Genomic DNA, 18,000 nt, shown 5'->3' with positions numbered 1-18,000 from the left:
TTGGAGACGGTTTGCAAACATGATTGATGCAACATGAGGTTGTATTTATTTTTCAACGTGACAATTTCGGATGTAAAGAATGGACTCAGTGTGCACAGGCCTTTGAATTAAGTGAGTCCCAATATATTCGTTCACTCTCCACAGTGTGATTGTGGGAACAGAATTCTTGCTGTCTCTCTCTTTCTCACACACACACACACACACACACACACACACACACACACACACACACACACACACACACACACACACACACACACACACACACACACACACACACAGGACATAACAAAGTCAGCTGCAGACAGAGTACTGATGGAGACCTTCATGCTTTACAGCATACTGAATGGGTGTCTGGGTGATAGCAGGACAGTAGTGTGTGTGTGTGTGTGTGTGTGTGTGTGTGTGTGTGTGTGTGTGTGTGTGTGTGTGTGTGTGTGTGTGTGCGTGCGTGTGCGTGTGCGTGCGTGTGCGTGTGTGTGTGCGCGTGTGTGTTTGTGTGTGTTATGTAATCACTGTATGAAGACAAAATCTGTTCACATAGTAACACTGTGGGGAATCACTTCCCATTTGGGACACTTTAACTTTAATTGTTGCTTATCTAGTCATGAATATTAAATATTATGGAGAAATACTTAAAATGAATCAGGTTTTGGTGCTTGAAGGTTAGAAATATAACAAGTTTAAGCTTGCTTTAGGGAATATGTGAAAGTCCTCATAAGTATCACAGCATATGTTCGTGTGTGTGTGTGTGTGTGTGTGTGTGTGTGTGTGTGTGTGTGTGTGTGTGTGTGTGTGTGTGTTTTTGCGGAAGAATTTGAATCGACAGATTTTCCATGAAGGTCTTTCTCACTCTGGTTTCTTGCAGCCAAAGTTAAAACCATTCAGTACTCAATCTTGAAATCCTTGTAAATTTATTTTATTTGATCCTTTACAAGGTTTTACAGGTTTCTGTGAGGTTTTCAAAGTCTTAATCCTGATCTATTCTGACGACTTTCAACACTTTATAGACAAATTCTTCAAATATATGCAGTAAATGATTACATGGTCGAGAGGCTGCAGATGAAACGCACACATTCCTACAAATGGTAAACTGAAAAAGAAGTCATATAAAAACAGGTGTGCGGCAGGTGGTTTAGTAGTAGTTTAATCACTGTAAATTGTGGAGAAACCTGTGTGTGCGTCTATGCCTGCCTCACAACCAAAGACTTTTTGAGTGATGTCACTGTCGCAACAAACAAATTTCCAATGTAAGAATCAAATCATTAGAGTTTTGCTCGAGTTGCGGTGTGTGTCCATGACCTTGATTGTTTGGTGTAAGGTGCCATAAGCCATTTTTGGTATCTGTGGTATCTTATGGTATGGTGTTGTATGGTATGGCACAGTATAGTATGGTATCATATGGTGTCATTGGTATCATAAGGTATGGTAGGCCTGTTGTATGATATTAGTCTTGATGTTCTGACACAATCAAACGTAATATTATCGTAAGAACCCATCTGTAATATAACTAATGGGAAATCAACACAAATAAACAATAGCTAACAAACAATACTGTTATAAAACAAATAATGAAACAATACATGATGTGAAAATGTAAAAAAAAAAAAAAGACATCCTCAATATTTTCTTTTTTGTTGTTGTTGCTTTTCCTAAACATAACCACGGTAAACTTGCGTGCCTAAACCTAATGTCCATAGTTTGATGTTCAGTACTTAAGTATTGCCATTCCTTGTGCGCTACTTCGTAGGATATCATATTAACTGTTGTCTAAGAATATGTTGAATTGACGAGAATGCTGTTGACGTGACATCTTTAATCTTGTCTTCCTCGAGTTGTAGCTTTTTTGTTGAAGTGGAAGGAATTGTTTAAATGTCGTATTTCTCAAAGGGATTTCGGCATTGTATTTACCAGCAGGAGCAGGATGGAAAATAATCTCTAAAGGAATATAGTTGTGTTTTTTTGCAAATTGTGACCCGCAAGATCTCCAGGTGCAACTGCCCCCTACGTGTTTCTAGCATTTTAGGACATTTTTAAAATTTCAGGATGTTTTTAGGATTCTTGGATGTTTGTTGAATTTTAGGACATTTCAAAGAATTTTTGACATTTTAAGGATATGAGGTCACTTTTAGGATTTAAGGACATTTGTAGGATTTTAGGATATTTCAAGTATTTTAGGACATTTGTTGGAATTTAGGACATATGTTGGATTTTTGGATGATTTTAGGATTTAAAGACATTTCTAGGATTTTAGGATGTTTCTCAGACTTTAGAATATCTGGGGCTCAGCAATGACCATAAACAAGCTCAATTTTGATGCTGTTTTATGCACTCTGACACCGTATATATAGTGAAAGTACAAAAACAATTCCCAGTGTGAGTTACTTTATTTTAATTGTGAATTAGAAAATGGTTGGGGGGGCACCTGGCACCTTATCGGGGGCCAGATTTGGCCTGTAAATTTGTCCGTAAGTTGAGTATGACTGTGCTAAACTCATATTTTTATGTAGAAGTAAAGGGCTGTCAGACTAAAGTCTTTAACACCTTCTAGTGTAAAGTAGGCATTAGCCATTCAAGCCATCGTGTACCCCTTCATTACCCTGATGCTCCTTGTATTTCCTGCCTGCTTTTACCATGAGTTTTTCTCTTTAAATGCTTTTTTTGTAGCCAGTGATGCAGGTGTACATAAGCTGTGTTACCCACCCCTCTACTAAACTCTGCAGACTGTTACGATTTACAGAGGTTTATATTCAGGGATACAGTGGCGGGTTGATGTTTGATGTTTTGCGGAGACGGTTCCTCTCAAAAGTAATAGAGAATAAATTTTGGCTAAACTGATGATGTTTTGTGTTGCAATGAGAGCCAACTGGAGGTCATACAGTGCACCCACCTTCTGATTTACCTCTGCGTCACTGATAATATCCTGCTGCTGCTGTGATAATGTCCTTTCCACATCCTGCTCCCACATTACCAGTTATGCTACTGCATTCATTTAATACTACACAGGTGGTTTCACGGTCTCCTTCGTTCGACAAATCCGATTCTGTCTGTCAAGCTTCAGCTTATAAAATCTAATTCTCTCTCCATCACACTGTTCAGCTATTGCACTGTCTGCCTGTCGCTGTTTCTTCTCAGTCTTACCTTTCCTTTTGTCTCTTTTCTTACTTTTATTTATCTCCTTTCATTTTCTCCTTTTTCTCCATCTCTGATTTTGTTTGTCTGCATTTTTTCATCTTTCACATTGACTTAGCACTTTTTTCCCTTCATCCTCCACTTTTTTCCTCCCTTATATTCTACTTTCCTTTTCATTTCTTTATGTCTTTATGTCCTCAAGCACATTGAGTTTACAAAAGGTGCTGTGAGAAGAAAAGTGACTTGACTTCACTCTTTGCTTCCTCCAATCCATTCATTCAATCACTCTTAAATTCGGTCTGTTCCTCTGCTCCTTCTCTTTGACCCCCCCATTGCATATTTTTTTTGTCTTGACTTTTTGCACTTCTCATATCTTTTCTTCGTCTTTGCTTTATTCTACATTTCTTTCTTTGCTTTGCTCAACACGCCTCTGCATCGCGTTTTTCATTCTGTCTGTTATTAAGTGCCCGAGCAAAACAAACTCTCTGCGTGCATTATGCGACTTTCACAGAGATGAACAACTGCTTTAGCTGGAGTCCCTGCAGTACCCCGACGTACGTGGGGGTGCGATGGCCCTTTCATCGCTGCTTGCAGCTTTAATCTTTCCTTAGTTCTTAGATCCCTCTCTTTCCTTCATCCTTTATTTGTTTTAAACTTTCCTCTTCTGCTACTTGATATGTCTTTATGCTTCGCGCCGGTGATAGCTGTGGCCAAATGCATGATTTATGTGATGTCTGTTTGTCCATTCGAACATCCATCCCATTCTTGTGATCGCAATATCTCAAGAACACCGTCACGGAATATCTTCAATTTCGACGTTTACTTGAGTCCAACAATGAGCTGATCAGATTTTAGAGGTCAAAGTCTGAAGTAACTGTGACCTCGTCCGTCTCATTCTTGTGAACAGGATATCTCAAGAAGGCCTTTAGGTAATATCCTCAAATTCAACAAGTTCTTAACCCAAGTTGTCAAATATTGTTCACATTATGAACTTCCTAGTCTACATATTTAGCTTGAGGTATCGTCCTACATCTGCTGTTGATGCCGCAACCAAGGCCAGGACGAAAGCACATGACTGGGTTTGGGCATCAGAGGCATGTTTTTAGGTTTAGGAAAAAACATCATGATTTGGCTCTACATTCAGATGTGAAGCAAATGCTAGTATGAGCTGAAAATCCAGGGTATGTTGGACCATCCACTGCCCCTCCAGCTTGCCTGGTCTATAGGGCCCCTCTTGCTCCTTATATTATGTCATTACCACATTTCAACCTGACGTTGGCCAGCAGCATATCATACTGCCGTGCCAAGTCTAACCTGGCAGACCTGCAGTTTATAATAATACTGCAGAAGTTTCTGTCCAGCTGTGTGGCAAACTGACATCGCATGATGACGTATCATACAGCAGTGAAAGATGGTTTTTGGTATTGGTATCTCACGCTGAAATCATTGCAAAAGCGGCGGTATATGACGACTTTAGAATGAGAACGGGCTGTCAAATTTAGGATAAATGTCCTGTTGGACTTCAGAATGAACTGCTTAGAATCTGGAGGTCAAAGGTCACTATGACCTCACAAAACATGTTTTGGACAATAACTCAAGAATTCAACTGCTAATTATGACGGTTTCATTACTCAAGTGTCTAATAGGATATAACGATAGAGTTCTGACATTTTATATTCAAAAGGTCAATTTCACTGTGAACAGTGTTTTTACAATGTTCAGTAAAAAAAAACTTTTCTGGCCAGCACTCAATATCTCAGACACATTTAGGGAGACTTTTGCTGGCATTCTGAATTGACGACACTAATCTTGGTGTCCACCTTGAAACTGCTGGTTGTGTAGATCTTCTGCTTCCTATCTTTCCTTTATTCCTTTTGCACCTTCTTCTCCTGCCTGCCTTTAGATCCATTTATACTTTATTTCTTTCTTTAGTTTCTCATTTCTCCCATTTTTTTCCTCTTTCCTTTCTTTTAACCTTTCCCTTTCACCTGCCTGTGCATCACTCCACCTTTCCATCTTCCCGTCAGCTACCCTTCCCATGTTTCTACCTGTCTGTCGTCCTCTCCATCTGCCTGTCTCGCTTCCTGCCTCCTCACAGGCTGCGCTGGTTCATTACTCTGCATGCTGCCATGATGTGATTTCAATGCAAATAGCAAGCAAAACACAAATGGATCAGGTTCTCGGCGCAGAGAGAGAGATGGAAAGAGAGAGATCTAAAGACTGAGTGAGTGCGAGGCAGCGTGCGACTTCCATTCTTCTGATTTCCCAAATGGAGAAGCATAACCATCTATCACTCCTGCAGAGAGAGGCTGTGTGTGTAGATGGAAGCCGTCTCTCCTGTAGCGAGCACAGCTGCAAATCGCTGTCAATCACATAAAAAAAATCCTGTCTGCGATTTCTGTGAAACACACACTGATATATTTGCAAGTCTACATATTCTCACAAATTCATGCATTGACACACATTTGTGCATGCATGCACGCGCGCGCACACACACACACACAAGCACACAGACCACCTGCATAGGAATTTAAGACTTCTTCTTTGATAGTGGAAGTGATATCTGACTGGTAAATGGAGAATCTCTGTTTCCTCGGCTGAAAGTGGGACTCCCTGCTGTAATGACTTCACACTAGCAGACGTCACTACATTCGCTTTTCATTTTTTTCTTTTTTTCATTTGACACGCTTCTCTCTCTCTGCAGGGGTTATACATGGTTATTATGTGTTTCTCTGTCAGTACTATCCAATTTGAGGATGCTTTATTAACTATGACTGTCAGAAATTGTGTATTAATGAGCAAAAATAGTTTAAAGTACCCAAAAATAATGTCAGTAATGCAATAATGAGCACGATAAATTTTAACTGGTAATTACAGTAAGCAATAATTAAATGTCATATTTATAAACAAGTAAATGTTAAGTAAGCTCTGAAACGCTGTGACAATGATTCTTCAAACTATTGTGGGCTGACACATGAACGGCAGGATTTGGATTTCACTTACGGCTCAGTTCTGTGAGAATAATTGTCAAATTTGGCATAACATTATTCTGTTTACGAGAAAAAAGTAATGCTTGTCTTCTCAAACCTATTCTTCTGCTTTTGCTCTGCAACACTTGTGTTGTCAACTGTATTATTATAATTTCTCAGACTTTGTCACATCTCTTCAGAGAAGTGGTTTTGCATTGTATAACTCTTCAAAAGTTGAACGGATCGAACAGAGTTTTGAATCCACAATTCCTCTGTGAAATTGTGGACGATCACCTCCCAGAAATCCCTCATACATGGCTGCTCCCATGTAAAAGGGGCTTACCTTTCCATTATCACTCGCATAAGATAGATAGATAGACCTTTGTTGTCATTGTAGGTGTAACAAAGTCATTTTGTTGGAGCGGCCCAGTTTGCAGGGTAAAATAGAATTAAAAAAAAAATACAAACTTTTTCAGATACACAAGTGTGCCTAGCACAAGCCCAATCACACCTCACCCATACTCATGACCACATACACATTCATACATGTAAAGCTTTAAAATGTGTAATAAAACTTTAGCAATATAGGAAGCATGGAACACGACGGTTATTGCACAAGTACATTATTGCACTAAGTCTCTAATTGCACCAAATCCATTTTTGCCCTGGTTCGGGGGGTGACAGATTGGATTCAGTAGGAAATAACAATGGCTAGTGTGGTGGCTGAAATAGAAATAAACCCAGTAATGTTTGAAAAATGCATCGCCATGCTTTTTGGAATGTTATTGTGAGAGAAGTTACATGGCAAGAGAAGTTATATAACATCACTCAATGAAAATCTTTTCACAATTGTGTACTGACATTTCAGAAATTTCGCTTAAGTTTTGCGCAAATCTGTAAGAGAAACCTACTTAATGTTGAAACCTGGAAACACATCACTTTCTTGTACTGCATTCATACATATTTCATAGGTGTTTAAGCTTTTAAACCCTGAGCGAACTGGTTTGATCAGAAATGCGAGAAAACAGGCAATGACCAACTTGGCAAGAAATGCTGTTGCTGAATAGTGGAACAGTATTAAAACCTTTGTTCCCATTACTAACTTTGGCACAAAAACATGGGAAATAGGTTCCAGGTTGAAAAATATCAATATGTTAGGGTTGATTTCAGCCTGAGTTCCCCCAGCAAGGTTTACTAGGAAGCTATGACAGCAGGCCTATGCCTTATTGCTAAACTAGAAACAGCTAAAGGGCCTCGGATTCATTAGGGGTACTGAATCCATAACACTGTGTACAATACAATACAGTGTTTGTATTAAATAAGTTATTCTTTTTTAATTGATTCTGAAATTATACTCTAGCCAGTGAAAGGAGGATATGTGGACATGCTTAAATCTGCTGCCACATTTTCAACAAACTATAGTGAAGAAAGAGATGTCTGGTCCAAGCTATTAAATGGAGTTACAATAGTTCAAATGGAAGAAGATAAGAATGTGGATAACTCTTTCCAGTTCAGCAGAGAATGAAAAGGCAAACAACAACTTTTTGTAATTTTTTGGGGGGTTAGGACAGAAGAACTGCACTGTCCCTGAGGCTATTTTTTTTTCTCCCAGTATTTAGGTTTAAAAACTAAGATAACAATAAACTGGAAGTCAGAGAAGTTTTGTTGTGTCAAGGAGCTGTGTAATCTCTACAGCATGAGCTAAAAACTTAAGGCTCCCTTTATTAAGGCTCATTACATTGAGGTTGTACTGGAGGTTCCCATCTGGTGAGAATGAATGAAGCTCATTTAAACAGATTAGAAGTTCTTTCTGTGTTTCTCCATTCTTAATATTGCTCAAACATAACTGTTGGAATATAAAAACTTGGCTATCACTTGTCGCTGCCACAAGCTGTCTTACCTGAAAAAGGAGACATGGAAAATGAGATTTTTCAAGCAATTTACGAAGTATTATACTAGAATGCCATGTGTGCCTCCAGGGAGAACTGCTATTTTCAAGTGCAGGTGAAGTGCTGACTTTGATTATGAATCACCTCCTGGCTCCTCAGGCTCCGACTCACACAGAGAAAACTGGATGTTAGACTTCTTCAATTAGAAGCGTTTCTGCCGCTAATCTTTTCTCCCCTGATTGTTTTTTTGCATTTCTTTGTAGAATGTAATTTCTCAGAATGAATGGTGTAAGTTTAATAGGGAAAAGAGTGTGGACTTAAATTGACTGGGGGTCAGTGTGACCCAAGGGAAAATCTTGCAGAATCAAATATAAAGTTTAGACAAGTCATGACTGCATGTTCAACTACTTTTTTTTGCTGCAAGATTGGAAAAACTAACAAAAACAACCAAAAAGCAAACCTTGATGTAAAGATATCATCAGTTTCCCCTTTTCAGACCCCTTTGCCCCGACTGTGGTCACTCCCTATTTGCTCTAGTTCACTATTTATTGAATATCCAGATTGAATATCCAGCCTGTTTTCATTACAAAGTTGTTTAATGATTTCCGAGTCAGACAGACGAAAAAAAGTCATCTTTTTGCATTGGTATGATATGCCGCTGGGTGATGTCAGTTTATGACGCTGCGGGTGGTGTCAGTTTGAAATGCTGCACAACAACAACGTAACTTAAGGAGCTGGAAAATCCTAACTGGAGGGCAGGAGGTTGGTGGATGGGTCCAACCATACAATGTATTTAAAGATAAAAAGACTACTCCCCCAAAGTGTAGCTTTTTGATCTCTATCGCCCCCTGGTGTCTAGCTGCAGTATAGGTCATGAAGCTCTCCCCTCCATGTTAATTGATAGGACATGGTTATATTTGGTTTTATTGAGTTATTCAATTCTACAAAAAGGGGATTTTCAGCCATGATTGACAGCTGTGTGAGCCAATCCATGCGCTCGTATTCAGTGGGGCTGCTTGTGATAGGTCTGACAGGTGTTTTTGCAGGAACTCATCTTCTGTGGATATCGCTGCTGCACAGACTGCAGCTCTGAATTATGTAACCAGCGCAAGATGGCAGTGGCTATCTCCAGGATATTTTAGCTTCTCTTAAGCATAGTGGGGTTAAGTAGGGACATGTTGTCCATCTTTATTTACTGTCTATGGGTACAACAAACACTGGACCGTCATCCTGGAGTCCAGTGTTTGCTTCCTGTGTGAATATCAAACCAAACATTTTTTTTCTTTCTTAACCAAACCACGTGTGATTCATCATAAAAACACACCTCATTCAAACTCCACAGAAAAAAACAAAATCTCACACAAACCATCGTGGTTACTCTTACGAGTTATCTAGTAAGTCCACTGTTCCAACAATCATCAGCTCCGGTTTGGTCAAAATAAATACTTAATTCACCCAGTTAGATGCAAAAAACATGCTGTTATTCCCCACAGTCTCTCTCTGCTAACGCCTCTACCAAGAGGTGTTCTGGTGTCTTTCAGCTCAGCTGCCCGTTCCACCAGTAGAGACCGGTGACTGAGTTTTGGTGGTGCATGCTGTGCACTACATACAATGAGTTTAATAGAAAGAGGAGCACCTGTGTTTATGATAGTATTGAAAAACATACCTTCAGGATTTCTAAATTCCCTGGTGTACGGTGATACCGCCCAAGCCCACCACTAGCATTTACTGCACAAGGAAATAAACATAAATATATGGAGTTTTACTGATGCTTTACTTTAATTTTGAAAGACTGTATGACTCTTATGTAAAAGCTGTTTTTTTCCTCATTGTGTCCCCATCTCAAAAAGTAGATTATTTACCAATTTAAAGATGAAGTCACTATTTTTTTTAAAGTCTAGTGCTAAAAGATAAATATTTGCTAAAATTGCAATAACTGCACACATTTGGTTTAAATTTCTTATTATTTTACACTGTGAAATGAAAAAAAAAACATAATTCACATTATATGACCACAATATAATGGTGGCAGAGCTAATACTCCTGCTATTAGTTACACAAACAGGATCTGAAACTGTAAAAGCAGGTTTGGCTGCAAAATAATTCATGCTTCTGCTGTTTTCCCAACTCGTAAATAATGGCCAACAAACAGTGTCAATCTCAGAACAAATCCCCCCTGCAGCAGACGCACAGTGTCAGAGAAGCTTCTTCGCAAGAAAAGTTTTGCGAGCTGCCAGTGACACTGTGCTGAAAGGAATATGAACTGGAGCAAAACAGCCCTCAGGAGAAACACAGCTGCGTGAACTAAGGGTACTTAGAAGAAGTTTCACCGACTCGAAAAAAAAGAAAAGAAGAGAATGGACAATACAAAATTCTAGCAAAATACAATACAAATGAGGCAGTCCTCCTGCCAGTCACAAACTGAGAAAAATAATAACTAGAAAACACTGTCTCCGTGGGAAAGGGCAAAAAAAAGTTTAATTTCGTATGCAGTCTATCACACCTGTTCTCCAGATACAAGAGGCATGTTTGAATTCTGCACTGAGCAGGATTGCTCTGTATTCTCGTAAGTCAACAACACATTCAACAAACCCTAATTTTTTTTATGAATAACTGACTAATTGAATGTGCACACAGCCATTCAAGCTTAGCTTTACAAATTAATTTGAAACATATAAAGGTTATGTGTGGGCATTTCTATTTTTTCAAATAGACATAACATGTCATAATAGACAGAAAGTTGTCTATTTCTGTCCCAAAACAAATAATCCCCATCTGGTTTCTTCACAAAGAAAAAAAGTTCCCTTTAGCTCTGTGAGATCTCGTGTTGGCACTGGTTGTTGGAACAGGCTGTGAGATTCAGACTTGTCCAGTGTGGACTAATTCCCTTTATACTCAGGGATTTCCATTAAGCCTCTGTCTCACTGGACAAAAGAAAGTTAACAAAATTCCCTTTACGTATATAAATAGATATGTCTGTTTCAAACATTGTACACGTCAAGCCTGTTCTCAATCCCAAACCACTGGCGTCACACAAGAATACAGGTGGATGGAACATATCACATCCACATGATACGCCCAAGGACGGCGTCAAGGTGCATCGCTGCCGGTGATGATGTAATAAAAGGGGCAGTGGATGCGCCCAACAAACCCCGGACTTTCATGCAGGAGTCTGATGTTTGCTTCACATCTGAATGTGATTTCTTTTTTTCCTCTACACCTTACCATGTGCCTCTTTTGCCCTAATCCTGACCATCCATGCCAGCATGTGCGTTTGTTGACGTCCAGGCGTCGGTTGCCATTTGCATGTGTTGCCTAAACACAATTGCGGGCAGCATCATCCCACCATGTGTATTTGTTTACATCAAGCTAGCAGCATCCTGTAATGTCAGCAGCAGACGCAGAAGGATACCTAGAGTGTAATATGTAGATGCAGATGTCCACTGTAAAGTGGCAACATTGGACGACTTGAGATGAGAATGTGTTGATGTGACACACAAAGCAAACACCAACCATCTTCCCCGCCTCCCTACAATAACCCTGAAACAACAAAAAGGCATATTTGTCTACTGTTGACAATGGGCAAGCAGCCTATTTTTAATGAGTTCTCATGCCTTTTAAAAAAGTGTATTTCAGTGGAGAAACAATGGTTGAATAACTAATTTGTTATTTCCTTTCACAGTCCTGAGTTAACTTTATTTCCAGGCAGTGCAACTCATATAGCAAGTAAATTAATTACTTCAACGACCACGCAGATTTCGATTTAGTTAACTTTAATTACATCTGCTGTGTTTCAAGGCTGGCTCTTAGCACCGCTGACACATTACTGTTCAGTTACTGAATCACTTTCATGTTTGGTTTGATGCAGTGACTCTGCACCTCAGTGTCTGCACAGCTTCTCTCAGAGTCACAGCAAATCACTTCAGACCGTCAAGACATGTCAAAGCACAGCACTGTGAGGCTGCAGAGAAGCAAACCAGTAGAGATCTTTTCTTCTGTGCGACAAAGCACGGAAACTCAGTGAGTCCTTTAGTGGATATGAACTAATCTTGAATTAAAAATTGGTTATGGGCAGTTGTAGTTCATGAGGAAATGGGAATGGGCTTTTTGTCATCGTAATCAAGTGAAAAACTGCTTGCAGCTTCCATCAAAACAAGGTGCATTCATCCGTTTTCATGGACCTGTTGTTTTTAGACTTTAGTCGGGCCTTCCAGCCTGTGACACCAGAGAATTTTTTACTCCCTGCTGTTACTACTTTTATTGCATTTATCCAGTTCTACTACTCTTACCATTCTATGTGAAAATGTAATTTATGTTTTAGACAGCTTGATTTATGCCATCCTCGCTGGAAAGTTATAGGTGCTCAGTAAAAAAAACCCCGCTATTAATAATTTAATCTCCTCAGTATTGCGTTCTTCTACTGCTGGTGCTCAGTGCAGTTCAGGGTATGCTCGTCGCTGTTCCACAGAGAAAATTAAAAAGCTCCACATTTTAGAGCCTTATCAAAAGCAGTTACCTGTCCTGAGTAATACCTGCGCCACAAAATCTTATCTTTAATTTGTCTCATTTTAGGTCCATAACAGATAGAAATTAGCACTCTCCACTGGCCAAATGTGGGTGAAATTGGTTGGTTGTAGGTAAATTTGGTCAAACTACCAGCCGCTTAGCGGGTGAACGAAGTAGGCATTTAAGAAATTGCAACTTCTGAAGGCAGATAGAAAGCAGCGGGGATAAAGAGTTTGGCTCTAGTTTACTTTTCCCACTGATTGGGACATCTGGTGCATACGGTTGATTGTGCGTTAAATTGTTGGATGTGTTTCCATTCACATATTCTACAACGGCAGAGAAACGGCATCATTGTCTTGTACACAAGGTCATTTAAAGTGGACCTGCGGTGCACTGCTGTTTTGATGTCTCCTTCTGATATTTAGTTTTTGCACATTTAAAGATCAAAATTGAGCTGAAAGTGGAGTAAATATTGAAATCATTTTTTGTCAGGTGTCCAGAGACACAACTCAAAATTAATGCTAATGTTGTCAATGTTGTGTGTGCTTTGCATGAGGCGGCTCACACGTTGACTCTCTTTGCTGAAATAGATGGCAGATTTCTACACTTATTTTAACTACTAATACTAGATGAAGATGAATCGTGATCTTGTCTGTGGGTTTCTACACTTAAGTGCTCTGTGCACTTTTTGTGCAGTGAGGTCGGGTGACTGCTTTGAAGAGTTTTTTTTCTGCCTCATTGAGTGTTTTTAGCATCAAGCGGGGCACAGTTTCCTAATTTGTCCTCATGCTCATCATTTAGCTGAATGGTTGACCACAGGTGCAGCTGTTCTCTTAATAATATTGCTCAAGTTAATGTAAGGTAACTTGTCAAACATTGAACAGCACGCTAAGCCAGCTGTCAAACCTTCTGGCAGTGCTTTTTTTCCAAAATGACAAATACCAAACACAAAAACATTTAATAATTCAACAGCAAGAGAAAGTATTTATAAGGATAGTTTGTAACTTCAGACCTTTGCTGTGTATTGCTGTAGTTTGTTCATACTGTAGTAGTAGTTAAATTTAGTGTAACCAATAGTAATTTTGCTTGATTATTCAGTGGGATATTGTCCCATGAAATGGAGAAGCTGGTCAGAGCTGGGGAGCAAAAGAATATGGGCATTTTGAAAGGATATAAACAAAAATAAATTAAGCATTAAACCTTTGCATTCTTTGTTCTGTTCTGTTGTGGTTTGAACTCCAGCTGCAACCTCCAATACCCAACTTGACAGCATGTTTACAGCCTGACGCAAAAGTGGTTTTGGCCTCCGTAGCTAATTTCAACATTCGTGACAACTGCACGAGTAAACTTTTATATAACTCAACCATTTAATAGCAATTTAGACTTGTTAGGCTTCTAAGTTTAAGTGTATGGCTGATGTTTTTAGTTAAACCTTGAAGTCGTAGTATGGTCTTAAAATGTTGGCTGTGGAAAGTATCTTAAAATAAGTCTCAAAAGGTTTAACTTCAAGATTCTTGTACATAGCCTACCCTGCCTTGCCTCTGTCAAATTTACCAAATAGCATTTTGACAGTCTACCATCTAACTGATGCAACTGTTAACTCTCATTTACTCATTATTTCCTTTTTCATTCATTTTAAGAGTAGCCGAGGACTTTTATGCATTTTTTATACATAAAAAAACACAAATCGGTGCATAAGAATTCATCAGAAGGCAGGAAATGAAGTGTCTGACACTCAAAACCTCCTTTATGGGAGCCCCCAAACCCCCCTCTCGATTTGTGTCCCTCTGGCATGGTGCCACGAGGTGTCCCTTAAGTTTCCACCCGAAAGGTGGACTGACTGAGCAAGCAGCTAGTGTTAGGGGTAGCTACATTCTCTCATCCAAATATGGTCACTTCTGGCTGAAAAAATGAAATATGGCAATGGCCGAAATACCAAACAGAAGTCCACAAACCAATGGGTGACGTCACGGTGGCCACGTCCTTTATTTCACTGTAGTCTGTGATGTCTGCTCAGAGCTCACGGCCAGGTGAGGGGTGGAATCTGGGTGGATTGGAAAATTGAACGCTTTCCTCAAGGCTTAGTACAGTGCTTATAACACACCAGTTCACCTGCCAATCTTGAACTCTATCTAACCCCTACTTTTGAACCAAACCCTGAAATACTTAAAATGCACTTAAACCAGCAACTCACTCTCAACCTTAAGGTAGCAACGCACTGTTTTCTGGCAGAGTGCCACGGCATTAAACTTGAGGATGCTGCCAAAACTGTTTACTATGAAGTCTAGAACAAACAGCCCGTTGGTCTGCAGTGATCAATACTGGCTGCAGAGCTGTTTTATGCACAGCATTCACAGGAATATTTTCCTCGGTGCTGATGAAAGCAGGACTCCTATGACAACAAAATCAAAAGTGAATCATGGCACACCAGGAAGACTGTATAAATATTCCTTAATGCTTCATGTTTATTGTATAAGAAAGAAGTTCAAGGCAAACCTGACAGAGCCTGCGGGTGAGACACGGTGCTGCAGAGTTGATCTCGCTGAACAAAACATGAACTATGGAAGGCACTTAAAGTGACTGCTTTGTCCTGATACCGTAGATTGTTGATGGCAGTGTTTCTAGCACATCTGGTGCCCTAGGTGACATCACAGTAATAAGCTGCGTCATCCCACCATGTGCACTGGCGACATTACCGTAATGGCATCCTGGCGTGAAACAGCTGACGCAGAAGGAGACCTAAAACGTCATAAGTACACGAGGGAGGTTCTGTCAGAGAGGCATCATGTGACAAGTTCGGAATAAGACGTGTTGATATTGCCCATGGCCAGAGCCGCCACTGATTGTTGACGGTTTTTGGCTTTGAAAGAGAGTAGCTCATATTCATAACATATTGGAATTCTTTATTTAGGCAGTGTCCCTCTTTAATACAAAATCCAGAAAGCAGAATCACCTAATACCCAGGTGCAATAACAGGACAGGACTTGCCTCGCCTCCAAATGTATATAAATTCACCTCTTGCACACACACAGCAGCTCCATCTTCACACTGTGTTTCTCAGTTTCCATCCATACTTAACAACATCATTATATGCGTCATGCTGTGTTTGACATACTTTGGCCTCCCCTGATTTCCATATCGCTACATTCAAAAACAGCATCACTCAGCTTCTTAAACATGAATATATATAACCACACACGCATAGTCAAGCATGAAGATATATGCCCAAACACATACACGTATCAATGTACACCTCAGGAGGCCCGGCTCACAAACTTGATGTCAGTCCTGATTGGTATTGACCCCTGATGTGTCTCTGATATATGGTGTGTGTGTGTGGGTGTGAGGTGGTGCATGTCACGTGTGCTTGTATGTGGAGTTTATCGCAGTAGTGTTTTTTGATAAATCCTTTGATGCTGGCGTCCCCCGGTGTGTCAGCGCACACCCAGCACGCCAGTTAATTTGATTCACTAAAGCAGAGGCCGAGGTGTAAATAGTGTGTTACTTCACAAAAAAGAAAGCGTTTATCATAAAGACCTCTTTGGGACAGGTTTTGAAATGTTCAATCTCCCTGTTTTCACTCAGATGTGAAGACAATACTAGTACGTAGCGGAAAACAGTTTCACAGAAGTAGAATAAACTCGAAAAGACTAGGACAGACTAGAGCAGAATGCTTCAACGCTGCATAATTGATTTCTAATAAATAAGTGATGATGTAGAGGTGAGGAGGATTACGGATGCTTGTGTCCTGATATTGGGTCGGACAAACACACCCGCATGTTAATGAGACATTGATTTCTTCATCACTAAATAATGTAAATATTCATTTGCTGTCAGCATAAAAATACATTATGGAGAGTGAAAGTGAGCCAGAGAAAGAGTTACGGAAGTAAAAGGAACGCTGAGGCTTGTCTTGGGGTTTAAACACAGGTCAAACTGGAGTTATACAGGCAACAAAATCCTACAAGCAGTGTGTTAACGTTACTGTGGCTTTTAGGAGAGCTCTTTTTGTTTTCACATGGGTGGGGCGAGGTTGAGTGCCTGTGACTGTGACTCTTGTTGAAAAGAATCCAACACAATCTCATCCCAAGTCGTCACATGTCGCCGCTTTTCAGTGCACTTCTGCATCTACATATTACACTCTAGGTATCCTTCTGCGTCTGCTGTTGACATTCTGCGATGCTGCCACCGTGATGTCAACACAAGCACATGGTGGGATTACACCGTGCGTGGTTATGTTTAGGCAACACAAGCACATGGCAGCCAACACTGGGACGTCAAGAAACACACATGCTGGCATGAATAGTTAGGATTAGGGAAACAGGCACATAATTAGATGCAGAAAACAACATCACATTCACACAGGAAGTGAATACCAGACTCCCACATGAAAGTCCAAGGTCTTATGGATCCATCCACCGACCTGCCCACATCTGCCCAATAGGGACATTCGTCCTCTTATATTACACGTGTCAACCTGATGCCGTTCAGCTGTGTATCATGCGGATTTAACATGTTCGACAGTCTGGCGGCGTATCATAACACTGGGAATATTTCTGACATCCAGTAGCATTGAGATCTTACGCCGAAAGCACTGCAAAAGCGACAGTATTTGATGACTTCAGAATGTGAAAGGGCTGGCAATGAATAATGGCAATTCAGCACACAGACTGTACACAGTATTCTAAAACGTTTTGAGTAGCTGGCAGACTAAAGCTGCCATACACATACAAGTCCATTGACCATTTACCAATAAGCCTTTATGGTGATGGCAAGCATAGGGTGCATGCCCATATCTGTCGTAAAGTGAATTAGTGATGATAAAATCATGAATCATTCTTCAAAAATGACATATTTGTGACATTTTGTGTGATAAAATGTCACGAATCATGTTTTCAGGGGAACTTATGTCTTATCCAGAGGAAACAAGCAACCCTTGACTCCCCTGTAGTTTGCATCAAGACCACAAGCTAGAATTAAGACTTAAATTGTTGCAATGCAATATTCAGAAAATGTGTATTAAGTAACCAGTGCAGTTAAATGCAAATCCAGCTACAATGTGACTGATAAGCAGAACAAATATTACAGGTGGGTTATTGTTATGCAGTTGTTATGTATTGTTATGCAGTGACTAGTTTCTCTTAGGGAAATGAGAATAACAAGAAGGCTCTGAATGGCATCAATCGAACATTGATCCGTAACTAATAAGTCATGTTCACTGTTCATGTTCAAGTTTCTCTGGAAAATACTAAGATTTTTGCCTTTGTTCCATATGTTGTCAGTGACTTGTTGTGAATGCATTAGTGCATCATTATGTTGTTCAAGCAGCTTGTGTATTTTGACGTATGTGTAGGCTCAGTAGCAAAGCAGCAAACCTGTCTCCTGGCACTGACATCCATATGCTCCTAATTTGCAACATCAGATACTTTTTGCTGGTGACATAATGCTGTGTGGATTGCATTTTTTTAATATTTAGTCTTCTGTCACTGATGCTGTGTAAGTCA

The sequence above is a fragment of the Plectropomus leopardus genome, chromosome 2 (assembly GCF_026936395.1).
Source record: "Plectropomus leopardus strain MGB_pleo_1.0 chromosome 2, ASM2693639v1, whole genome shotgun sequence".
Classification (NCBI taxonomy): Eukaryota; Metazoa; Chordata; class Actinopteri; order Perciformes; family Serranidae; genus Plectropomus; species Plectropomus leopardus.
This window is presented reverse-complemented; position numbering follows the sequence as displayed.